At 37.8% G+C, this 22,845-nt stretch overlaps 1 protein-coding gene across 9 annotated transcripts in view; it reads left to right on the top strand.

Moving 5' to 3' along the window:
* The window catches only part of ptprt (protein tyrosine phosphatase receptor type T), a 518,156-nt gene that overhangs the window by 12,223 nt on the left and 483,088 nt on the right, over window positions 1–22,845 (top strand). The gene's annotated exons all lie outside the window — the stretch shown is intronic.

The following is a 22,845-nucleotide window of genomic DNA, read 5'->3' as shown; positions in this document are numbered from 1 at the left end:
CACCTTCAGATGCGATATATAACTGACTTACAAATTACCTGATTCTGCCATACACCAGCCTTCCTGTATCCAAAGTAAATCAATCCCATACCACAGAGATGTTGACTTTTTTGGCACCAAGTCCTCCTGTGCTGAACTCATTATCCCTGTATACGCAGGCTTTTCAGTCTCCTGTTCTCGCGGTCTGTTTAGGCACGCTGCGTTATGATTGGTTCAAATACCTTACTGCGGGAAAATCCATGCTTCAAGGCTATTCAACAGCCCTACTTGTTATAGTTATGGAATAGTTTGACAACAAGCAGGAAATGTTCATGAGCTAATGACATCACCACATTGAAATGGTCTATATTTGTGTGTAAATGTTTATATCTGACTTGTAAATAGTGTATTGGTCACATGATAAATTTTATAGGATAGCAATATTGCTGTAGTGTTTTTGTTGTGGAAACGACTTTATTAGTTTATTTTCACTGATATTTGCATGCTCATTAACCTTTGATTGACATGTCATTCTATCTTTTTGGTCTTTTACAGTTTGTCTCGTGTATTTGTATTGTTTATTGTATCCGTCATTCTAAAGTCTATTGTAGGGCTGGGCAAGATGGCAATAATGCAGTCCCCATAATTATTTTCCATATTGAATGATGACGTTATATATTTTGCTAGAAGTTGTTAATGCTTCCAGATTTAAAAGAGTAGCAAAACAATGACTGAAGCCACAAAAATAGAAAGGCTATTGAGAAATTTTTGATGGTCCAAAATTTGGTATCTTTAATATCAACACACTTTTAGATTCTCATTGTTGCACATTTCTGCTGTGCGATTGACTCTTAAAACAATATAGAGGAAAAAGTCTAGAGCTTATCATTGTTGTTGACATAAATTTGATCACGATTCGATAAAATATTATCAGCCCAGCCTCAGTCTATAGGTTTCTGAAGTGGGCAGCTCGACAGCACCACCTATGCACATTTGACAGAGTAGCCCCTGAGCTACTTTTGACGCACATGTACGAAAATTGGCACACACATCAAATATGCCAATACCTACAAAAAAGTCTCTTCGAGCAAAATCTCAAACCCAACAGGAAGTCAGACATATTTTACTTCCTCCATTTTCCTGATATTTTCAGGGGTTGTACTTTAACAAACTTCTTCAAGGGATTTTATTCGATCGACACTACATAGTCATCTAAATGCCATGGCGATGTTAAATTGCGAAGATCTAGAGTTTTCGTCATGCATTGTCTGATTTGCCTCAAAATCCACAGGTTTGATAACAGTCCTGACCTGCACCTGTTTACATGCCAATATCCTTTTACAGTTATAGCTCCACCTGCTGGCAACAGGAAATTATGTGTTTTACACGATAACAACCTCCACCTATAAATTCTAATCTATGTTGTCAGTATAATTCAAAGACCTTTGTGATGTTTAGTTGTGAACATCTAGAGTTTTTGACAAAGGGTGTGTCTGTGGTGAACTGACAAATTTAGTGTTGCGTCATGGAAGAGGAAGTACTTATAACTCAGCCAAACAATAGCCCCTTTCACACATACAGACAATTTTCCGGAAAGGTTGTATGTGTGAACAGGTCCTTTTTGAAAATACTGGTAAATTCGTTCTGGCTATTTTCCGGAAAGAGAAGTTGTAACATTACCGGCAATTTGCCGGAATGCTGCGCTGTGTGAATGCAGAAGGAAGATTACCGTAATAAGCGCGTGCACGTCTAGAACGTGCTGACGTGAGACGTCTGCTTTAGCCAATCAGAACAGTCAGACGCGTTTACGTTCGCACAGTTCATGAGAATAAAAGCCTTTGAATATTTTTACAGACACATTTAGCTGCTAGAAGTTAGTCAGATCACGTTTATTTGTTCATCTTAATGCCAACCGTGTAAATAATCATCGATGAGATGCTTATGATAAGCCGTTGTTTGTTTACCTTCAAGCTTTGCGTGTGCCTGTGAAACAGCCTGTGAGCGCCTGCACACGCACATATTATGAACATCTCGACATGAGAAAGTGATCCTGCGAAAGTTGTTCACAATATTGATCATCCACAGAGTTTGTAATTTAGTCAAATGTTTACAAATACAAGCGCAGCCGTTTAAAGCTTATTTGTGGTGAATGATGTCAGAATTTATTTCCGTAACGTCCTCGCCTGTGTGAACAGCGCTTTTTTGAATATACCGGTAAAGTCGTTCCGGAAATTTTCCAGATATTTACCGGTATCACTGTGTGAAAGGGGCTAATGTCTGATCTGCCTGAAAATTCACACTTTCGATGAGATTTCTCTCTTAAAGACATCTGCATGCAAATATTTAGTTACAGCCATAGCGTCACCTGCTGACAAAATGAAGTTTGGCATAAATTGTTGATTTTTCTCAGCATTTTTAAATACTTATCAGCTTAACTTATTATTGTCCACTGTTCTCTGTCATCCTAAGGCCACCGGGTGGCGGTGAGCCTGGGTGCGAGGTCCCTTTCATCACTGCTTTCAGCTTTAATGTTATGTTTATAGTAGTCTGTTCTATCTACCATTCCATCTAGAGTTCCATATACACTATTCTGTCTGTCATTCATTTTTATAATTAGTTTGATCTTGCTCAGTCATTCATTTATCCCCTGTTGTTTCATGTATTGTTCATTCTATTTATCTATAATTCATTCTGCCATTTGTTCCACTTGATCTTGATCTTTGCTTCAATCTATCTAATTGTTCTATCATTTTGCCTCCAAATACTTCATATTATTATTATTATTATTATTATTATTATTATTATACTTTTTCCCCAACACATTTTAAAACATAATAATGATAATTTGCTATGATGACAGTACACAATGTTTTAGTTAGATGGTTAGCAAGATACTAGTAGTCAGCTTGACGTGCAATTTAAAGGCTTAACTAGGTTAATTAGGTTAACTAGGCAAGTTTGGTTATTTAGGCAAGCCTTTGGGCAAATTAGGTTTATTTTGTTGCCAATTAAGGTAAATAAAATCTTAAGGGACTAATAATATTGTCCTTAAAACCTGGAAAACAATTGAATGATATATAATATCAGTTTGAATGTAATAATTTTGAATTTTGTTTGTGCAGTTATTTATTTTTTCAGTTTAACAGTAGATTATAAAAGAATAATAATCTATAGACTTCGAGCAGGTCAGGGTGTTTGGCAGAAACATCTGTCTGTTCTGTTGATTTTATTTGATCTTGCCTTGGGCATCGTGTGAGTCAGAACTATGTACCTCTATTTTTTATTTTTTTTCTTCCAATAAGTCTTCTCGATCTCCTCTAACCATGATTCAGGAAGTGGATTGTTGGTCAGCTGATTGCATTCTTCCATTCGTCCTTTACTGGTCTTGAAAGAAGCTGTGAATTGCTTCATTTTGACTTCATCCTGAAGTGTGGTTCGTGCTCTCTTTAAAGTGCTCATGATCAGATTGTGATTCAGCAGTGACTGATTGTGTAATCAGGACCAGTAGTGATATAATATACCAGTAACTGATACAATCTCACAAGGCAACAGGTGCACTTTTTAGTATATTGCCTTGTACTTTTGTTGTCACTGACTAAATATTATGGGTAATATATTAGCTGGCTAAAACAAGTAATTTTTTTTACACTATGGATGCTTTTACACCTGTGAATTGATTCAGTTGTTCCGAAACAGGGATTAAAATTGTTACATTGTTGCTCTTTGCTCTTGGTGCGGTTTGCTTTCACACGGCAAAGTTTCTAAATGGACCAATGAGCTAAAACAAGTCATGTGTGAGTAAACTCTCCTCACATTGGTGGTTTTGGTGTTTGACAAGGTGTGCGCAATGTGTCTGAAGAGCGAGGAGGGATGAGGTGGGGAGGGTGAGAAGGGTGCGCGACGTATTTGAGGACCGGGAGGGAGACGCGCGATTTCCAGGAGATTATCACTCGTTTGCTGGCATCCGGGAGTTTTAGTGCATTTGCAGGAGACTCACGAAACTTCTGGGAGACTTGGGATTTCTGGAATGACCTCCCGCCCTACTCATAATTCTCTCTTCATATAGCCCTATGCCTATTACATTTCCATAATACACTGTGATATAACCGGGCTCAGATCATATCACTTTCTCACTACAATCGATCCGCTCCAGAGTTTGTTTCAATCGAGCCGAGACCACCTCATTCAAGCGATCTCGGAATGATTGTTTTGGCGTGGATCCGAGTGCGATTGGTGGATTCACATATGCCAAAGGAACCGGGCTAACGGGGCAAACGAGACAGGTTCCAAAACAAAAGTCAAAATTGTAAATAAAAAAAAGTAAATTTCCAGGCCCACACTGTAAAATATGTTAGTAAAAACTACGGTAAAAAAAACTGTAAAGTAGCAACAGTAAAATAATTTTTTAACTAAGAGTATATCACTGTATTCCATACATTAAATCACCGTAATTTAAGAAACAATACATAACTTCATACTCTCTTAACAAGTAAAAAATACAAATTTTTTACTGGAAAAAAAATAGAATTTTTTTTTGTGAAATAAATAAAAAAAATGACCATAACATCTCAAGCAAGCAATTTCCTTAAATCAACAGTATAATTCTGTGTCAACACTACATCATAAAACCTTCAAAAATTCAACAATCACATACTTTAAGTTATACAGCAACAAGCTGTTAAACTTATGATATATTTTTGTTAAATAAGTGCATTTTAAAGGTATAGTTCACCCAAAAATGACAATTCCAAATCTGTATATTAGATTAAATCAGATATCTGGTCTTTATACCACAAATTGCACTATTAAATCCAAAATATCTTAATTTCTGTTTTAAAAAATTAGTAATTAATTAGCCTACATTTTATTTTTTTGGGTGAACTATCCCTTTTAGGAAATTAACGCTTAGCTCATGATTTATACATAGCTTGTTTGGCATGTTGTCCTGGGAGAGAGCCCTGAACTCAAGGCATCCTCGGGCCCAGGGCTCCCCCACTTTTGCAGGGCGAGGGGAGATTGTGCTCAGGTTAATTTCAAAACTCCCCCACTGCTGAGGCTATGGTGAACTTGCTGAGTAAGATATTAGACAAAAGATTTAGGCTTATTTTTATCTATAATATAGAGCATATTTGGACGGTGGAAGGAAACCGGGGAACTCGGGACCCCTTATTAACCACAGTGTACACATCTTCTGACGGCTACTTTCAGCAAGATAACGCACCATGTCATAAAGCGCAAATCATTTCAGGTTTCTTGAACATTACAATGACTTCACTGTACTCAAATGGCCTCCACAGTCACCAGGTCTCAATTCAAAAGAGCGCCTTTGAGATGTGGTGGAACGGGAGATTCGCATCATGGATGTGCAGCGGAAAAAAAACAACTGCGTGGTGCCATCATGTCAATATGGATCAAAATTTCTGAGGAATATTTCCAGTACTTTGTTGAATGTACGCCACAAAGGATTAAGCCAGTTTTGAAGGCAAAAGTGTCCAACTCGATACTAATACCTAATAAAGTGGCCGGTGAGTGTATATTGACCTACAGTATGAAGATTGTCTGAAACAAAACTGCATCTAGCAAATATCCAATACTCCAATCGTCATGTTTTACTATTAACATTATTGAGCAATGTCTTCCCTTTTTATCCCTTATATTAGCTGGGATTGTGGAAGGCTCTTCTAACTTATGAGAGCAATAAATAAAATAGGAAAACAAATGAAACGGCCTGCGTTATTGATCTTCCATTTTACAAAGACGCTATCAAATAAACATTATAGGCCAGCAATTCATAATTTGGAAAAAACAGGCTGAATAATATGGCAGTGGTAGTTTCACTGCAGTGAATTTGCACCCTGGAGAGCAGCTCCAAAAACTTAAACAACTTTTTTTTTTTTTTTTTTTGCATGCACAGACATTTTAAGTGAAGTCTCTGCAAAGTTTTATGCATGAATCCCCAGGTCTGATAATGTTTTTCTTATATGCGCCTCTAGCCAAGGCTGTTTGCAAATGCACTGCGTCTTATAATGGAAAGAGGCTTTATTTTGGCTAAAATGGAAAGCGCAGTCTGTTGAAAGAGAAAAAGATTTGTATCCAGTCTGGAGGAAGAAGAGATGAAGGAAATCTTGTTCTTGTTTGTCAATATGTTTAGTTTTAGTTGACTGAGCAATTTCCTACATGTCAAGACCACCGCAGAGTTTGTGCATCAGTGCGTTTCACATTCGATGATGAAGTCTAGATAGAAGAGAGAGGGAAAAGAGAAATAAAAGAGATAATAGGTAAATTATCAAAGCTTAATCAGTGGTGCTTGTGCAGAAGGTTTAAATGAACACCAATAATCCAATTTTAATATGATTAAGACAATACTATATCGCTTCCAAAGCTATGTTAAAAACGTGACGCATGCTTCTTCTCTTTACCGATTTAAATGCATTTCTGATCTGGTGATCCTCTGCTGTTTGTTGCTGTGGCCACAATCAGCTGTTCTTCACACGTCAGTTTTCAATATAGTTCAACTTTTGCCACTGTGTGGATTAATACTGAATGTGTGTTGTTATTACTTGGGGTTAGGTTTAAGAGTACAGTAATATGCTGCTGTTTAACTGCATTGCTTTATTGCGTTCCTGCATTGGGCTCTCACATACTTTGTGCTACTTCATACTGTAGCTGTGGTGGGCATTACTTTCTGTCTCGCGCTGAACGCAGTCAAGCAATCACAACAGACTGGGTCATCGGTCCAATCAGCGCAAATTAGCTTCGCGCTAAGGAGGGGTTTGGGAACAAATGAATCGCTGAACGATTCATTGGGGAGTCATTGGGATAATTCGGTAAAAAATAAATGCATATAATAAGACAATCAAAGTGTTTTTTGACTTTGCACGCATGTCAGACTGTTGTTGGAGACCCCCAAAACCAAAATATGACCTTTTTAAATGCAAAATAGAGGCTCTTTAAAAATGATATCAAACAGTTCTTTTTCGGTGGATTAACTTGTTTAAATTAATAATGTGCGCTAACAAAATAAACATGATTTAAATATTAAACAGTACTTTAAGAACCAACATTTACTTTTAAACTAGAACATAACCAAACTAAGATCAACACTGATTTAATCACAAAGCAATAAACAAAGTAGTATTTACACAGAATACAAATCAAGACAGGAGATATCAGAACCGCTAATGCTAAAACATACAGATTGTGCAGAGACAGAGTCATGCAGAGAAAGGCCATAAAAGTATTAGCATATGGTAGTTCGAAGCAATAGCAAGAGCCGATTTGCTCCTGGACGCAGACTGCCACATCTTCCCTGCTGCTCCGCAGGCTTTTGTACGCCTCTGATCCGTGGATCCCAGATAATGTTCTGTTTGCTCGCTTGGGCTTTAACATGCCCAGTTGTCTCTGTACCGCCAGGGGGTGGCAAGTGGGATGAATAGAGAGCGAGCCCATGTGAAGGCTCTTCCCTTGGGGACTGACATTGGCAGAAATCATGTGGAGCGACAGACGCACCGCTATGAACAGCAGAATGATGATCGCTGGTTTGTTCTCAATATTCAGCTGTTTAAAGTGTTCGGTGGAGGTTTATTCTAGGGTCCCTAAAATGATGGTATTAGCATTCGAGCTGACTTAAATACGAGTTATTTATTTTCAAACTGTTGTTTTCCAAATTGCTCAGTGGAAAAGTCTCGTGAAAAATTGAATGGTAAAAGTAAGATTTAAGTAATTAATTTGATTTAAAATGTAATTGTTTTGTTTTTATTCAGATATTTTTGAGTTGATTAAATTGTGATTAAAACAATAATTTAAAAAAAAATTAAAGATTAAGTAAAATAATTTTAAAGGAATCTAAATACAGCAAATTAGAAATATATAAAAGTACAGAATCAACGCAATCTCATGGCAATTCGTAACTTTTTGCTTTAGTGGCTAATTTGTATGGATTCGTACGATCTAATTCTTACAATTTAGTACGATTTGCTCATTACCCAATGACGGTTGGGGTCAGGGGTGGGGTTAGGTGCCATGCCTCCTTCTTAAAATCTTACATTTTCGTACAACTGAACTCATATGAATTAGCCACTTAACTGACGATACGTAAAATACTTACGTTTCCTCAAGAGATCAGGCTGGTATTATAGTAAATAATCAAAATCTTGGATGAGGTTTATTCTTGGGCTAGTAATAAATTAGCATTTGAGCAGATTAAATAAGTTATTTATTTTCAAACTGTTGCGTTCGGATTTCTCAGTAGAAACAATAGCCTCTTTCATACATACAGGTCTGTATGTGTGAACAGACCCTTGTTGAAAATACCGGTAAATTCTAGTTTGCGCTGACGTGAGACGTCTACTTTAGCCAATCAGAACACTTGGATGCATTTACCCACGCGGTTTATGAAAATAAAAGCCTTTGAATATTTTTGCAGACACATTTAGCTGCTGGATGTTACGTTTAACATTTCAATTACGTTTATATGTTCCTTCTTAATGCTTACTGTTTCAATAATTATCAATAAGATGCTTACGATAAGCCGTTGTTTGTTTACCTTCAAGCTCTGCTTCCTTCAGTTGCTTGACGCGTTGCGTGTGCCAGAGAAGCAGCGGGTAAGCACCAGCAACACACACACATATTATGAACATCTCGACATGAGAAAGTGTTCCTGCATATGTTTAATTGAAGCAACAATACTGATCCATCCACAGAGTTTGTAATGTAGTCAAATGTTTACAAAAAAAAAGTGCAGCTTATTTAGAGCTCATTTCTGGTTAATGATGTCAAAATTTACCACCATTTTGGAATGGTTGTGTGAATGGTCTTTTTCGGGAAAAAATCTGTAACGTCCTCGCCTGTGTGAACAGCGATTTTTATTTTTTAAATTTTTTTTAATTTACCGGTAAAGTCGTTTCGTAAACATTTCCAGATGTTTACTGGCATCACTGTGTGAAAGGGGCTAATGAGCTTAGAATCACCAAGAGGCGACACTCAATAAAACAATCCATTGCAACAGCAGCGCCCAGCAGCAGCCCCGTGATTCCGCCATTTTGGAATGAAAGCGATCATCTTTCGATTGGATCTCATTACTGTTGCGATGGCGATCAGCTGCTTTTTTATGTATTTATTTAAAAAGCGCATTAAAGCTGCGAAACAACCTGAAAGACGCCAGTACAACACTTACTATAACAATCATCAGCACTTTTAATAGTTTATTTTACAGACTTAATGTTTGTATTTAAACTATACTTATTTTCTTGGAACTGTCACTGTTTAGGTTAAATTACTTTAAACTACTTTAATTAAACAGTTTACACACTAGCATATTAATTAATACTGACATGTTAAATTAAATTAACATGATTTACAAAATGGGATGTTGATAAAAGACTGACGGTACACTTTTTGTTGCAGTATTATGTTATAATTGTATTTAGTATTTTTTATAATATTAAGTTTTTATGTCACAAGTAACTTTGTCCAATATGATTGAATTCTGACACATAAATCCATCATATACACACACACACACACACACACACACACACACACACACACACACACACACACACACACACACACACACACACACACACAAATACAAATACAATTTTTAAATAAATAACAGTTCGGCATTATAGTGAATAATCAAAATATTCCCCAAACCTTATTTTACACATATTTATAATATTAACACTATGAAGTGATAATGAGGTCTTTATAAATATAAAATGTATTTGCCTTTTTAAATTTTAGGATGTGGATCCACACAATGGTAGTAATATCTAGGGTGTCTTTGCTTCTAAAAGATTGGAAATTCCTGATTTATTCAACATATTTAATGCTTTTCCTCTCATTTGCCTTTTAAAATGGCTGTTCTGTGTGATTCCTCAGGACTGGTCATAATAAGAGGACCAGCGCAGGTGTTTGTGTTCAAGACAGTGCCGTAGGCTTGTTTATCGCTGAAAGACTATACATATCAGTTAATGATGGAGGAAAGCCTTTTTAAATGCAAATCCAAAAGTCATTTGTAGTTTTGGCATGGATGTGTTTGACGCAGTTTAGCCAGTTCATGACCGGTGTTTTGTGTTTCTCCATGGTCAAAGCCTTGCTTTATTATAGTGTCAATGGTTCAGTGAACATGCTCAAATATATTGCAGTAATAGTGTGATTTGTTAAGCATTAACTATCACGCTGTGTCCCAACAAGTGTTGGGAAATGTTTCTTTTGAAAATCACGCATTACACGTTACTCCTCAAAAAAGAAACTGCTTTACTTGGTTAACTTTTATCATACATAATCCCTTGCGTTACTTGTGCTTTGCTAGGGCTTGATCGCTTTCAGAACTTGTAGTTTTTTTTCCTCTATTTTCTTTTTAAATAGCTGAACTCAGCAATTAACAATGCACTGTGTAACTTACACATTCATTTACTTAAAAAAAGAACAGAAGGAAAGGCCCACCATGGATACAGTATGAAGTAGCAGAAAGCCCAATGCATTAAAACAGCAGCATATTTCTCTCCTCTTAAACCTAACCCCAACTAATAACGACACACATTCAGTATTACTATATTGTATATTGTATACTATAACTATATTGTAAACCAGGGCCGGATTGGGACTCCTTTTCAGCCCTGGAGTTTCAAGCATTAGACCGGCCCACCTCTGGTCATGACTGACTATTGACCTTATTCTAAAAAGCGGAAGTGCGCCTGTTTTCGCGATTGTCTTAGAACTTCCGTTTCAGTCGCCTATGGGAGAAATGACAAGGAATAATAAACGGCAAAAAAACGGTCAAACTACTTGCTCTACAAACAAATGTTTGCATGACTATACAGACCAAGTAGAATAATATAAGAAGGAAATATCAGTTTGCAACATCAAACAGCAAAACGAGCAGTTTTTAATGTCTAAAAATGAATGGAAGTGAATGAGACCGGAAGTCTCGTGCCAAAAAGATTCAAATGGCAGCGCCCGCTCGTCTGCGGAGAATAAGGTCAATATTAAAATAAGGTCATTTCCAATTCAGTTACTAATTACACTATCACTCCTTTTTCAAGAAAACAGCTGCTTTAGAACTTCAAATGTTCAACAACCTTACAGTTTTACATGTCTTAACAATAAATAAATAAAAAAAAAAAAAGAATCACTTAGGTGAGGATTAAACACGGATCAACAACATTGAAACGCAACATGCTGACCACTGAACCACAATGACGCTGTTATACTTGTGTGGCCGGAATGATAGTTAGATCATCATTATCCTGCAGGCTGCATTTTGCTCATTGGGCTGTGGGACAATAAATAAGAAGAGCGGAGCTGCGGCAAAATAATGAATAAAAAGAGTAAGGCTATGGTCAAATAAACAAATAAATGAAAAAAAAAGTGCGACTGCTGAGAGTGAAAGCAGCTAGAAACGGCAGCTCTCGCGGCCAAAAAATGGACCGGCCCACCGGGAACTCTCCCGGTCCTCTCGATTAGCCAATCCGGGCCTGTTGTAAACTGACACAGTGTGAGGAACAGCTGATGGTGGCCACAGCAATGAGGCCGGAATGAACAGCAAATTATCCAGCATATGTTTTACACATAGGATGCCCTTCCAGCCACAACCCAACAACACTGGGAATCATCCATACACTCTTGCATTCACACACATACACTACGGACAATTTAGCTTATTTAATTCACCTATAGCGCATGTCTTTGGACTGTGGGGGTAAAACCGAAGCACCCGGAAGAAACCCATGCCAACACTAATAGAACATGCGAACTCCACACAGAAATGCCAACTGACCCAGGCAAGACTCAAACTAGCAACCTTCTTGCTGTAAGGTGATCGTGTTATCCACTACACCACCGTGACACCTATAATTCAGTCAATCTCTGTGCAAAAATGAAATAAAAAGCTTAGAAATGTTGCCATCATCATTATGTCAGGTGAAAATGATCATCTCGACCTCCTTCCACAGTCAATTATTGACAAGCTAAACAGATGCAGTATAGCATATTAGTATTTTGCCTCTTTTTCATTTACATAAAAAATAAAAAGACACAATGTGACATGGAGAGACCCAGGCTTTATGAATCGACCTCCAGAAAATGCTCCAGATTAATTATTTAAATCTATTATTGACAGGTCTAATCTTCATCTAAAGCTTCCTCTTCTCAGCCAGTGTCAATGTTGTAGTCATTTGTCATTATCTGTCCTTTATGATGACTTGACCCGGCTGGACGTTGACGAACTGTGAAGTCGTCTAAGCCGCAACAGCACAGCTTCAGATGGGATAATCGGTTTAATCCATTATCTGCTTAGCCACAGAGGTGCCTGGCCATGTGTGTGTTGTTGGCCCTCATTTAATGATGAAGAGACTTTTCACAGGGAGCGAGGTCTAAGGGGGGGATTTTCAAGGCCAAGTTTCTTTTCTACTGGACTATATCCTTGTCTGACCTCTCGACGTGATGAAATACTGAATCAGCGACCCTATTCATTATTGACAACAGCCCGGATCAAAGATGTCGCAACTCTAGCAAATCCTTGTTGTGATTGCTTCCCTAGAAAAACACATTTCCTCAGCTACAAAATGCTGTATTCACCTTTCATCTCCAAATCCATCTCTCCAAAGTTTCACCATAAAGACACCGTCTGCTGACTTTTTTCTTTTTTGATTCCTTCAGGAGGGATTTTCTCTCTTTTTTTCAAGCCTTCCCTCGTCTTTCTTTCAGTCACACAGTTTGACGTCTCTCTTCTGTAGATGTGGAAGTCATATGGAGAGGTGTGAGCGGGTATTTTTCCTGGTGAGGAGATTAGTATTAGCATTGGATTAGCAAAGAGCGCTGCCTTCGCGAGCTACTTGCGTGTATCGGCTAAATGTTGCGTTGGACTGACTTTGGAAAACATTGGGTCATGTTTATATACATGCAGGCTTGCAGAACTTGAGTAGTTGAGCTGTTCTGCCTTCCTTGTTGGTAGACTGGTCACATATTTAGCGGTTTAAGAAGACTAGCGGTTTTAGCAGCTTTTTATACAGTCTGCGACCTGTCACCTGAATTGTCTTAAGCCCACTTGGTAATTCCTAAAGCCTACTTTTCAACAGATCTGACTGTGAACCATTAATTTAAATTGCTCTTGGTGTATTTTGTAAATTAGCTGGTAGCACTTTTTGGTGCTATTGTTAATAGTTTTTTATGTTTTGAATAATTCTGAAGCATTCATTATTTTAATGTTTAATCCAACAATTGTGACCATTGTTAGATCTTAAATAGTTTTTCTCCTAATATTATCTTAAATATTATCTCCTTAAATATCTTTTTGGCTGCGTCCGAAACCACATACTTCTTACAATATAGTGTGCTAAAATCAGGATGCGAGCTGAGTAGTATGTCCGAAATCATAGCATTTGAAAATCTGTATTTGAGAAGTACCCGGATGACTTACTACTTCCGGTGAGATTCTGAAGTGCGCATCCCATGCACGCCACGCTATCCTATGATGCCCCGCAAGAGAATTTATGAATGGGAGTGAAGCGATGCAACTGATGCAGGTGGGTCATGTGACAATGACAAAATGGTGAATGTAGTATGTCCAAATTCCATTCATACTGCTCACATTCATACTGTATAGAATGTACCTTTCTAACGGCTAGGTAGCACAGTTCAAATGCAGTACCTACTGAGTAGTAGGCGGTTTCGGACACGGCCTTCGATTTTAGTCTGCCGCCCAATCTTTTGCTCTCCACTGATATGCAGGTAAAGCGAGTTTGCGCCTGTAAATACAGCGCCCTCTTCTGTTCAAAACATGTATCGCGATTCTTCACCATTTCTACTGATTTGAATTGTCTCACATTTGTATTTTTAACCGGCTCACTGTGAATCGTTACATCCCTACTATTAACTAACCATAACCAAGATTAATAAGGATTGTAACAATTTTTTGTTTTCTAATTTTAAAAAATTAATTTATTATTTTAAGTATTAACTTAATTTCGGTATAACAACAACAAAATTGTGACAAAATAAAAAAAATAGCTATGTCCACTGGTATATATAATGTATATATCACAATATTACAGTTTTCAATGCACTTTTGATCAAGTAAATGCCATGGTGAGTGTCCTGAGCAAACTATATATAAATAAATTATACTATGGTATGATAAATATATCTCATAAATGATTTGCTGCTTTTATTAATAATGTTTTATTTATTATTATTAAACTGCATGCTTTAGATGTGACGTCAAGTGTAAAATTGTGTTTATTCTACTGACGCAATGAAATATTAAGAAATGGCTGTCTTTGTGTTCTATAAGAGCTGTGTATGTGTGTGTATGTGTTTGTGTGTGTGGCGTACCGCTGTGCTGTGATGATTTAATAACAGCCCAGAGATGATTTCACTAGCACAGATCAATGTTGAGCGGCCGGAGAAAGAAAATTATTACTCTGCACTCCCAATACCTTTTACTAGAGAAGCCTCTCATAGCATCCCATTGCAGCGCTTTTATAAAACTGATGTGGAGGGGTGGAAAATCATATAAAAATGCTATTTATTTTTCATCTCCTCTTATATTACACTTGTGCACTTCTCTCCCCTCGCCTCCCCGAAGGTTTTCGAGGTATTGTTTGGGATGAAATGCAGACAAATGCTGTTTTCTCTGTGTGTGTGTGTGTGTGTGTGTGTGTGGGCTATGTGCAATGCACTAAGAGAGATGAATCAAAAACATATGTGTGCACTGACATCCCATTATAAATTCATAGGATTTATGAATTGCATGTTGTGTGTACAGTATGCATGTAGTTATATATATGCAGAATGTATCTTCTGTTTCTTAAAGTGGACCTATTATGCAAAAATCTCTTATATAAGGTGTCTAAACAGTTGTAGGGCAACAACATGAGTATATAACTATATTCTATAATGGTACAAAGTAATTGTGTTTATTATAATCACACTTCAGAAAAACTGTCTGTAGAAATCCCATGATTGACATTCTCCTTTTGTACATGTCATTAGAGGGAGAAAGCCCCCCTCCCATTAGTAACAATCTTTCCCTCATTAGCTTAGACACCCCTGTTTTTAAATCTGCCGCTACCCTGCAGGCACAGGACGTCAACATGGCGTCATATTGACGTTGTACCCCAACGCACCCCAACGTCAGGCCAACGTCCAATGTCCAACCTAAAATCAACCAAATATCAACGTCTAATCTACACCATGATGTTGTGTGGACATTACCACTAAGGATGCAACGATTATAGATTTTGATTGTACAATTATAGTTGTATAGAAATAATCTCGGTTTCACGGTTATCACGATTATTGTGCATTCATTAGTTTAGAAAATCACATAAAAACTCCTTAAAATTGAAAGTGTTATTTATTGCTACTCGGTAACCAAATAATACAGCACATAATAATATTAAAAACAAACAATAATCCATTTCTCTCTCTGTGCTTAAAATATTTACGCCATTTAAACACAAGTAATAATTTTACACTAAAAATAAATGAGAGAACAATAAAAAAATAAATAAATAAATAAAAACAGTATTAATCTAATGCAGGGCTTGAAATTAACGTTTTTATTTGGTAGCGCTAGTGCTCCAAAATTAAAAAAAATTTGGAGCACCATCAAAAAATAGGAGCGCACACCAAAAAGGAATGAGCACGACAGCATATTGTATATTAACGGATTTATTGTATTTGAAAACAACATCAATCGGGACTAAACACGCAGTGAATGCAACGTGTTGGGATTCAGGCCATTAAACAGCTGAGCCACTCCGAGTCATTCAGCACTCTCCCTGAAAACACTCTCTCGGCTGGCCAATCAACATTTACCACAAGATTGCTCATATCGGCTCCATTATATGTAACTTTAGGTAGGTTTGCAAACCTGTGTACTTTTAATTGCGTCTTCCTCAAACTTTAGCTGTTTGCATTTCCCGCGGTCACAACATCTCTATCTCCCTGTCATTTCAATGTGCACCTGCAAAGTGTGAGCGCGTTGCGTTGCGTTGCGTGCACGTGCCTCCATTGCAAATAAGGGACTTGCCTGAACTTGCCCTATTTAGCCACAGTCATAGTTAATACATTGTGTGTAGTTATAAGTGTAAAGCGCGGAAATTTAAACTAGTGCACAGTTGGCATAAACTTGTTAAGTTGCTGTAGTTGTGTTCCGTGGAGAAACGCGATGTTGGGAAGCCTTTACGATTAATTAATCGTGACAAATTAAAGTGCGGTTAATAGTGAAACCGGTTAATCATTGCATCCCTTATTACCACTATGACATCTATCAGATGTTTGATTTTGGTCTTTTTCCAACGCAACCTAAAATCAACCAAATATCAGCATAATTTGACGTCGTTATTGGACGGTCCCCTATAATAAGTCCCCTTTAAATATATCTGACCATGGACGACAATACCAGTCAATTTTGGGAAATCAAGATTCATATGGACGCTGAATAAATAATCTTTCCATTGTTGCGATGTTTGTTAAGATAATATTTGGACGATGTACAACTATTATAAATTTGAAGGTTTAAAAAAAAGTAATATTGAGAAAATCACCTTTAAAGTTGTTTGATTTAAGCTAAATCAATTAGGAATTTGCATTACTAATCAACAATAAAGTTTATGGGGCGGCATGGTGGCTCAGTGGTTACCACTTTCGCCTCTCAAATGCTATTTGGCATTTCTATGTAAAGTTTCCTCCGGGTGCTCCGTTTTCTCCCACAGTCAAATGAATTAAATAAACTAGATTGGTCATATTGTATGAGTATATTTGTGAATGCGAGTGTATGGGTGATTCCCAGTACTGGGTTGCTGCTGGAAGGGCGCATTACGTATAACATATGCTGGAAAAGTTGGTGATTCATTCAATTTAATTAAATTATATTTATATAGCGTTTAGCTTCACATAGTTCTAGCAAAGTCCAATTTCAGAGTTCAGAATTGTAAGTTCAGTTTAGTGTGGTTCGAATTTCACTGCTGAAAGTCCAAACAATGAAGAACAAATCCATAGGTGTTCAGCTCCACAAGTCCCGATCCGAGCAAGCCAGTGGTGAGTAACAAAAAATTCATTAATTGACGAAGTGAAGGAAAAAAAAAACCTTGACAGAAACTAGGCTCTGTTGGGCATGATCGTTATTCTTCTGGCCAAACTTCCTGTGTGGAGCTGCAGTTTAGGCACTGGAGGCTGGAGAACGCTGGACGTCCATTGTGGAGAAGTTGCAGGTGTGAGTAGATCACCGGCAGGAGGTCAGGCTGGCCCACGGGATTAATGCGGGGTTTGTCACTGGGCTCAGGATTCACTCTAATGCACTCCATTCCTCCATGACCACCACAACATCAGCCCGGGATACGGTCTGGTCCAGGATTATGGATACCTTGGGATCATCTCTTCACAGGTCTTGGATCGCATCAATGGCGCTGCATAGTCTCTAGGGGCCTTGCGATGAGTGGAAATAGAGAATAAAGAAAGCAATTATGCTGTTCATAGTGTATTTAAACGAGATGCAAAAATGGAGTGTTATAAATGAAAATAGCAGTTATATAAACAAACATAGGAACAAACATGTAAAGCATATGAGAGTTTCTAACACAATGTCTGGTGCATTAAGACAGGAGGAGTGTGTCCTACAGGTGGTTGTCAAGCCAGCTCACCTGTGTGTAGCACATTCATGCATCATAATGTTTTACGATGCATTGAGTGTATGCATTCCACTGTGGCGACCCCAGATAAATCAGGAACTAACCCGAAGGAAAATGTATGAATGAAGTTTTGAAGTTATATTTACAGAGGGAGATTTAGAACATATCTTTGCCGAACATGTTCTTTAATTAATATTGAGATTATTCTATGCATAAAAGAAAAAAAATATATAATTTTGACCCATACAATGTATTTTTTGTCCATCCCAACAAATATTTCCATGAATCTTAAGGTCAGTTTTGTGCTTTAGTCACATATAGTGCAAGATATAATGCATTATGACACATTCTTTTAAATATAATACAATATCTCTGTTATTAAAGTAGCATATAGATCGTCTCTAAGTCTCACAGACATTGACCTAAAGCCACAAAACGTCAAACCTTAATGTAAGTTTTCTTTCTTACGTGATTGCTTTTAAACATAAAGACTTGAACCAGCTATATAATGCATTCAGTGGCAGATTTGACTTCTAAAATGAAAGAAAGACATCTTTGTGGCTTGGACAATGTGAGGTTTAACACTCCATTCAAAATGCAAATTAACTCCCAGGTCTTTTGTATGAGGTTTGACGTCCAAAGGCTGATTGCCAAGATTATTTAATTGTTTGTCCTATTCTCCGTGAGTACAAGTAAAAAGAGGCTATTATATTTGTCTGAAATTCCAGAAAATGGTATTCAAGCAAGTTATAATAGTTGTCAGGCAGTCATTTTTACATTGTTCAGAGCGTTGGCATCAGCTGGCAAATATTTACCTGGAATTACACGAGTTCACAATTGATGTTTGTGGACTTGAGAGCATAATGTACACAGAGTCAAGATAGCAAACATCCTATCCACGCTTATAAGCTTCAGCTGCACAGATGAATATTTTTAAATTTGCCTGAACACATGAATTATTCATGTAGTTAAAATCTTAATTCCCACAGCTCAGCAGTGAGTGCTGAAATGCAGACTGGCCCACAAAGAAGTGATGTGATTATGCCTTTAAAGAAGGAACGTTTCAACTTAATACAGCTGAAAAATAAAAGTGCAATTTATTTCATTTCTGCATCCCTATTTAATGCATTTCACAGCGGAATGAACCACCAACTATTCCGGCATATGTTTTATGCAGCCGATTCCCTTCCAGCCGCAACCCAGTACTGGGAAACACCAAAACAAACTAATTCACACACAGTCATACACTACGGCCAATTTAGTTTATTCAGTTCACATAAAGCGCATGTGTTTTACTGTGGGGGAAACCGGAGCACTTGGAGGAAACTCATGTGAACACAGGGAGAATGGACAAACTCCACACAGAAATGCCAACTTACCCAGCAGAGACTTGAACTAGCAACCTTCTTGTTGTCAGGAAACAGTGCTGACCACTGAGCCACCATGCCACCCGCACCCCTATTTTCCATGTTATAATGCATTCAGGATACACACAGATCCTTAATTGATTTCAGTGTTCAGTTATCATATCCAGTATTGTTTTGACGGCAATTATTTTTGAAGTCTTGTCTAGTCTAGTCAACTAACTACTTTAAAAGCAACAGGTTTACTCTCTTTACTTATGTAAAATCACTTAAGTGCTTTTAACAGTGCAGGCCTGAAACAACTCGAGGGCAGAATTTTCATTTGAAGTGAACCATGCCTTTAATGTTTTTATTTTTTTTCCATTCCATTGCCTTAATATATCTGGTTTTATTTAATTTATCCATTTTCTTTGTAAGACTGAAATCTAATCTCTGCCTTTTGGGAAGTGCTCATCAAATCATCCGTAATGGGCCATATTCGGCCACGCCGTGATTGAATCAAAAATATATTAGCTTACAAATAATATCGTCCACCTCATTTCTTGGTGTGTTTTCAGTCTCTTTTTTCTTTTATTCAGCCCCGTCGTCGTCCATGCCCTTTCCAAATGATAGCCTCTTAATGTGCTCAGCGCATGAGATTATGACTATTGATCACGCAGTCATTAAATTATGTCCAAGGTAGTGCATCAAAATTGATCCGTGCAGTTCTTTAGATGAGTAATGGGCTTCAAGTTTCACTCGACACTTCCCTTCTCAACCACTTACCTTCACCCTAAACACTTTGAACTAACAATGAGGTCTTCAAGTCATCGTCCGCATCCTTGAGATGCGCTCTTAACGTCAGCCGAGTTCACAGGAAAGTCACTTCATTTCCTCAAGAGGTCTTTGTCCCGGGAGCTTGCGCTTCTTGCGAACAGCAGGGGGTCCCGAGTCTCTCAAGCACACATGCGCTGATATTAAAAGGCCAGTGAGGAGCTTCTGCATGCACTGAGGTGAAGCTGATATTACACACATTAGTCATCTCATTAAACGGCTCTGCGGGGAGACGCGTTGTTTGAGCTGTTTTAATTGAAAGAGAAGTCATGGGAGGGAGCAATGTGTCCATGTGAAGTTGCACAGCGGTGGCTGCCCTGGAAGGGAGGACCTAGTGTAGTAGTTTCTAAAGTTTCGCTGCTGTGTAATCGATTAAAGTCAGTGAATGGTGATGGAGAGCTTCATTATTGCAATGTAGGCTTGATTAAGGTTTGTTTGCAATTACGACTGTTTTTGTTTAGTGTGTTAATTGAGTTGGAATAACTTCATTAAATAGTTTTTGATTAGGGTTGGAGCTAAAATCTGCAGGACCTCCAGGAGTTTGGTGACCACTGCCATAGAGCGAAACAGACGGCAAACTGGGAAAAGTTGGCGCACTCCTAGTTGGAGAAAGATGAGTTTAAACAGTGGCTGAAGCATGTAGCTGAAAGCAACCACATAATTTATTCTTTTAAGCTTTGTTTTGCCTGAGCTTATCTGAGTTCTGTTGCATGGTTGTGCTCCATTGATATTTAACTACAACTGTTTATTAACCACTGTTAACCTGTTACAGTAAACTCTGTACCTGGTATTCGGTATCGGGTCTGTGACATCATCGACTTTCGCTTTAAGATTTAAAGGGCTAGCATTGCACCAGACTCCCGTAAGTGGTTTCATTTGAAAGTGTAGAATCTATATTTTATGCACATATGCATCACTTTGGTTTTTATTCCACTGTACAAAAGTTTTTCACACTTAAATACACAGTATTTTGTAAACCCGAGCTGGGTATTGAACATTGGTTCATTTTAATATGGTTCATATATGACACATGTACAAGTTATAGGTCAAATGAAAGCTCTTGCCGGTGCTCATACGGTTCAAGCATTCTTTTTACTGAATTATATTCACATATCAAACAGTTGTCGAATAAATTGCGGTGTTTCCATGGTGCAGAAGTGAAAACAATACATTTATGTTCAATAAGCAGCCCCAGATAGCACAGACAGCTGTCATCTCTTACCTTATGCTGTGTGCTTCAGGGCCATTCTCCTCTGTTTTTGAGCTGATGTGCATAAGTAATCCTTTTATATGTCTGATGTCGTCCAAACACAGTGAATTATGTTTGATCAAACAAAAGAATAGTGAAATATGAAGACAATGACCGGTCCCTGTGGCTTGTATAGCACCTCTCAACTTTTGCATAGATTATGGTAGAGACATTTTTCTGTTTTTCTATGAATACAGACATGTGCAGACCCCACCAAAATTAATAACAGCACTCTAGACCACACAGAACCTAAAGGGTACAATTTCAAATTTGAGTTTATAAAAAATAAATACAAAAAGCGCCTCTTTTTTTAGGTGTTTATTATAACACAGACAACATATACAGTTATTTTAAACACTTTCAATAGTGTTTTACAAAAATTCAAAGGGTTTTCTTTAAAATGATACCAATTGTTTGCATTAACACCTCTGCATGTGGATTTGGAAAGCTTTTAAATTTGGGTAGGCAAAATCCAGGCGGAAATCCCAAAATAGTAGCAGAGTTTAACTGGTTAATTAATTTAAAGGTTTGATACTGATTAGAACTTGAAGTGGCGATGAGGTCTTAAAATATTCTGAGAAGGTCTTTAAAAAATCTTGAAATTTCTTGAAATTACCTTTTGGGTTCTTGCATATACCCTGAGCTAGTTTTCTCCTCCACCTTTATAATGTATGCATGCACAATTGTCACTAAAAAAACATTCTCAATAAAAGATGTGTTCCAAATGAAAGAATTGTTCAAGAACGACCAATCACTATTAGATACGCCTTGCTAGGGCTTGTCTGAACCCTCTTTTACCTTCAGAACTGCATTTGTGACAGATTCAGCTGGAAAACATTCCACAATCTCCCATTCCAGCACATCCCAGAGGTGCTCTATTGGACTGAGATCTGGTGACTGTGGAGGGCATTCGACAATAGTGGGCTCACTGTCAAAAAAGCCAGTTAGGGATGATTTGAGCTTTTGGGACACAGTGCATTATCCTGGTGCATACAATACCCTGGCTGGATGTGGTGTTTAGTTGGTACTAAAAGGCCCAAAGTGTGCCAAGAAAATCTCCCCATACAAATACACCACCAGCAGCCAGAACGGTTGGTGCACGGCAGGATGCATCTGCGCTTTCACCAAATTCAGACCCAACCATCCAAATAGAAATGGAGACTTTTTTTTAGATTAGCCAACCTTTTTTCTCATCTGTATTTGTCCATTTTTGGGCCAATTGTAAGCACTGTTCAGTGTTTTTATAGCTGACAGGAGTGGCACTGGTGTCACAGTCTTCTTCCTCTGCTGTAGCTCATCTTCAGGGTTTGATGTGTTGTGTGTTCAGAGATGCTCTTCTCCAGACCTCATTGTAACGAATAGTTATTTGAGTTACTGTTGCATTTTTGTCAACTCAACAGACTGGCAGTTCTTTTTGTCAGATTCAAAGTCACACAATTTACCTTTCTTTCCCATTCTGATGCTAAGTTTAAACTTCATCAAGGTTCAAACAACATAATTTAGAAGTATCATTCGAGATCTCACAAACAGTTAAATGGCCATGACACCCCCCACTTTCGGTTAAAGTCTACTTCAGAATTTTTTCAAAAGATGCATGATTAATGGGCGTGGAGCTCCGCGAGCATAGGGCAGGAGTGGGCGTGGCCAGCAGGGGAGAACGTGAGCGAACGATGCTAGCTCACAAAATGAGACAAACCGTGAGGAGACGCATGAGTTTATAGTTCACAATTTATTTAAAAGTTTACAAGTTAAAATGCAAAGAAATAAATAGTGATTTAATGCCCTGCTACATTTGTTA

Source organism: Danio rerio, chromosome 6 (genome assembly GCF_052040795.2).
Source record: "Danio rerio strain M-AB ecotype USA chromosome 6, GRCz13ab, whole genome shotgun sequence".
Classification (NCBI taxonomy): domain Eukaryota; kingdom Metazoa; phylum Chordata; class Actinopteri; order Cypriniformes; family Danionidae; genus Danio; species Danio rerio.
Note: the sequence above shows the minus strand (reverse complement) of the source record. Positions and strands in the feature narration are given on the sequence as shown.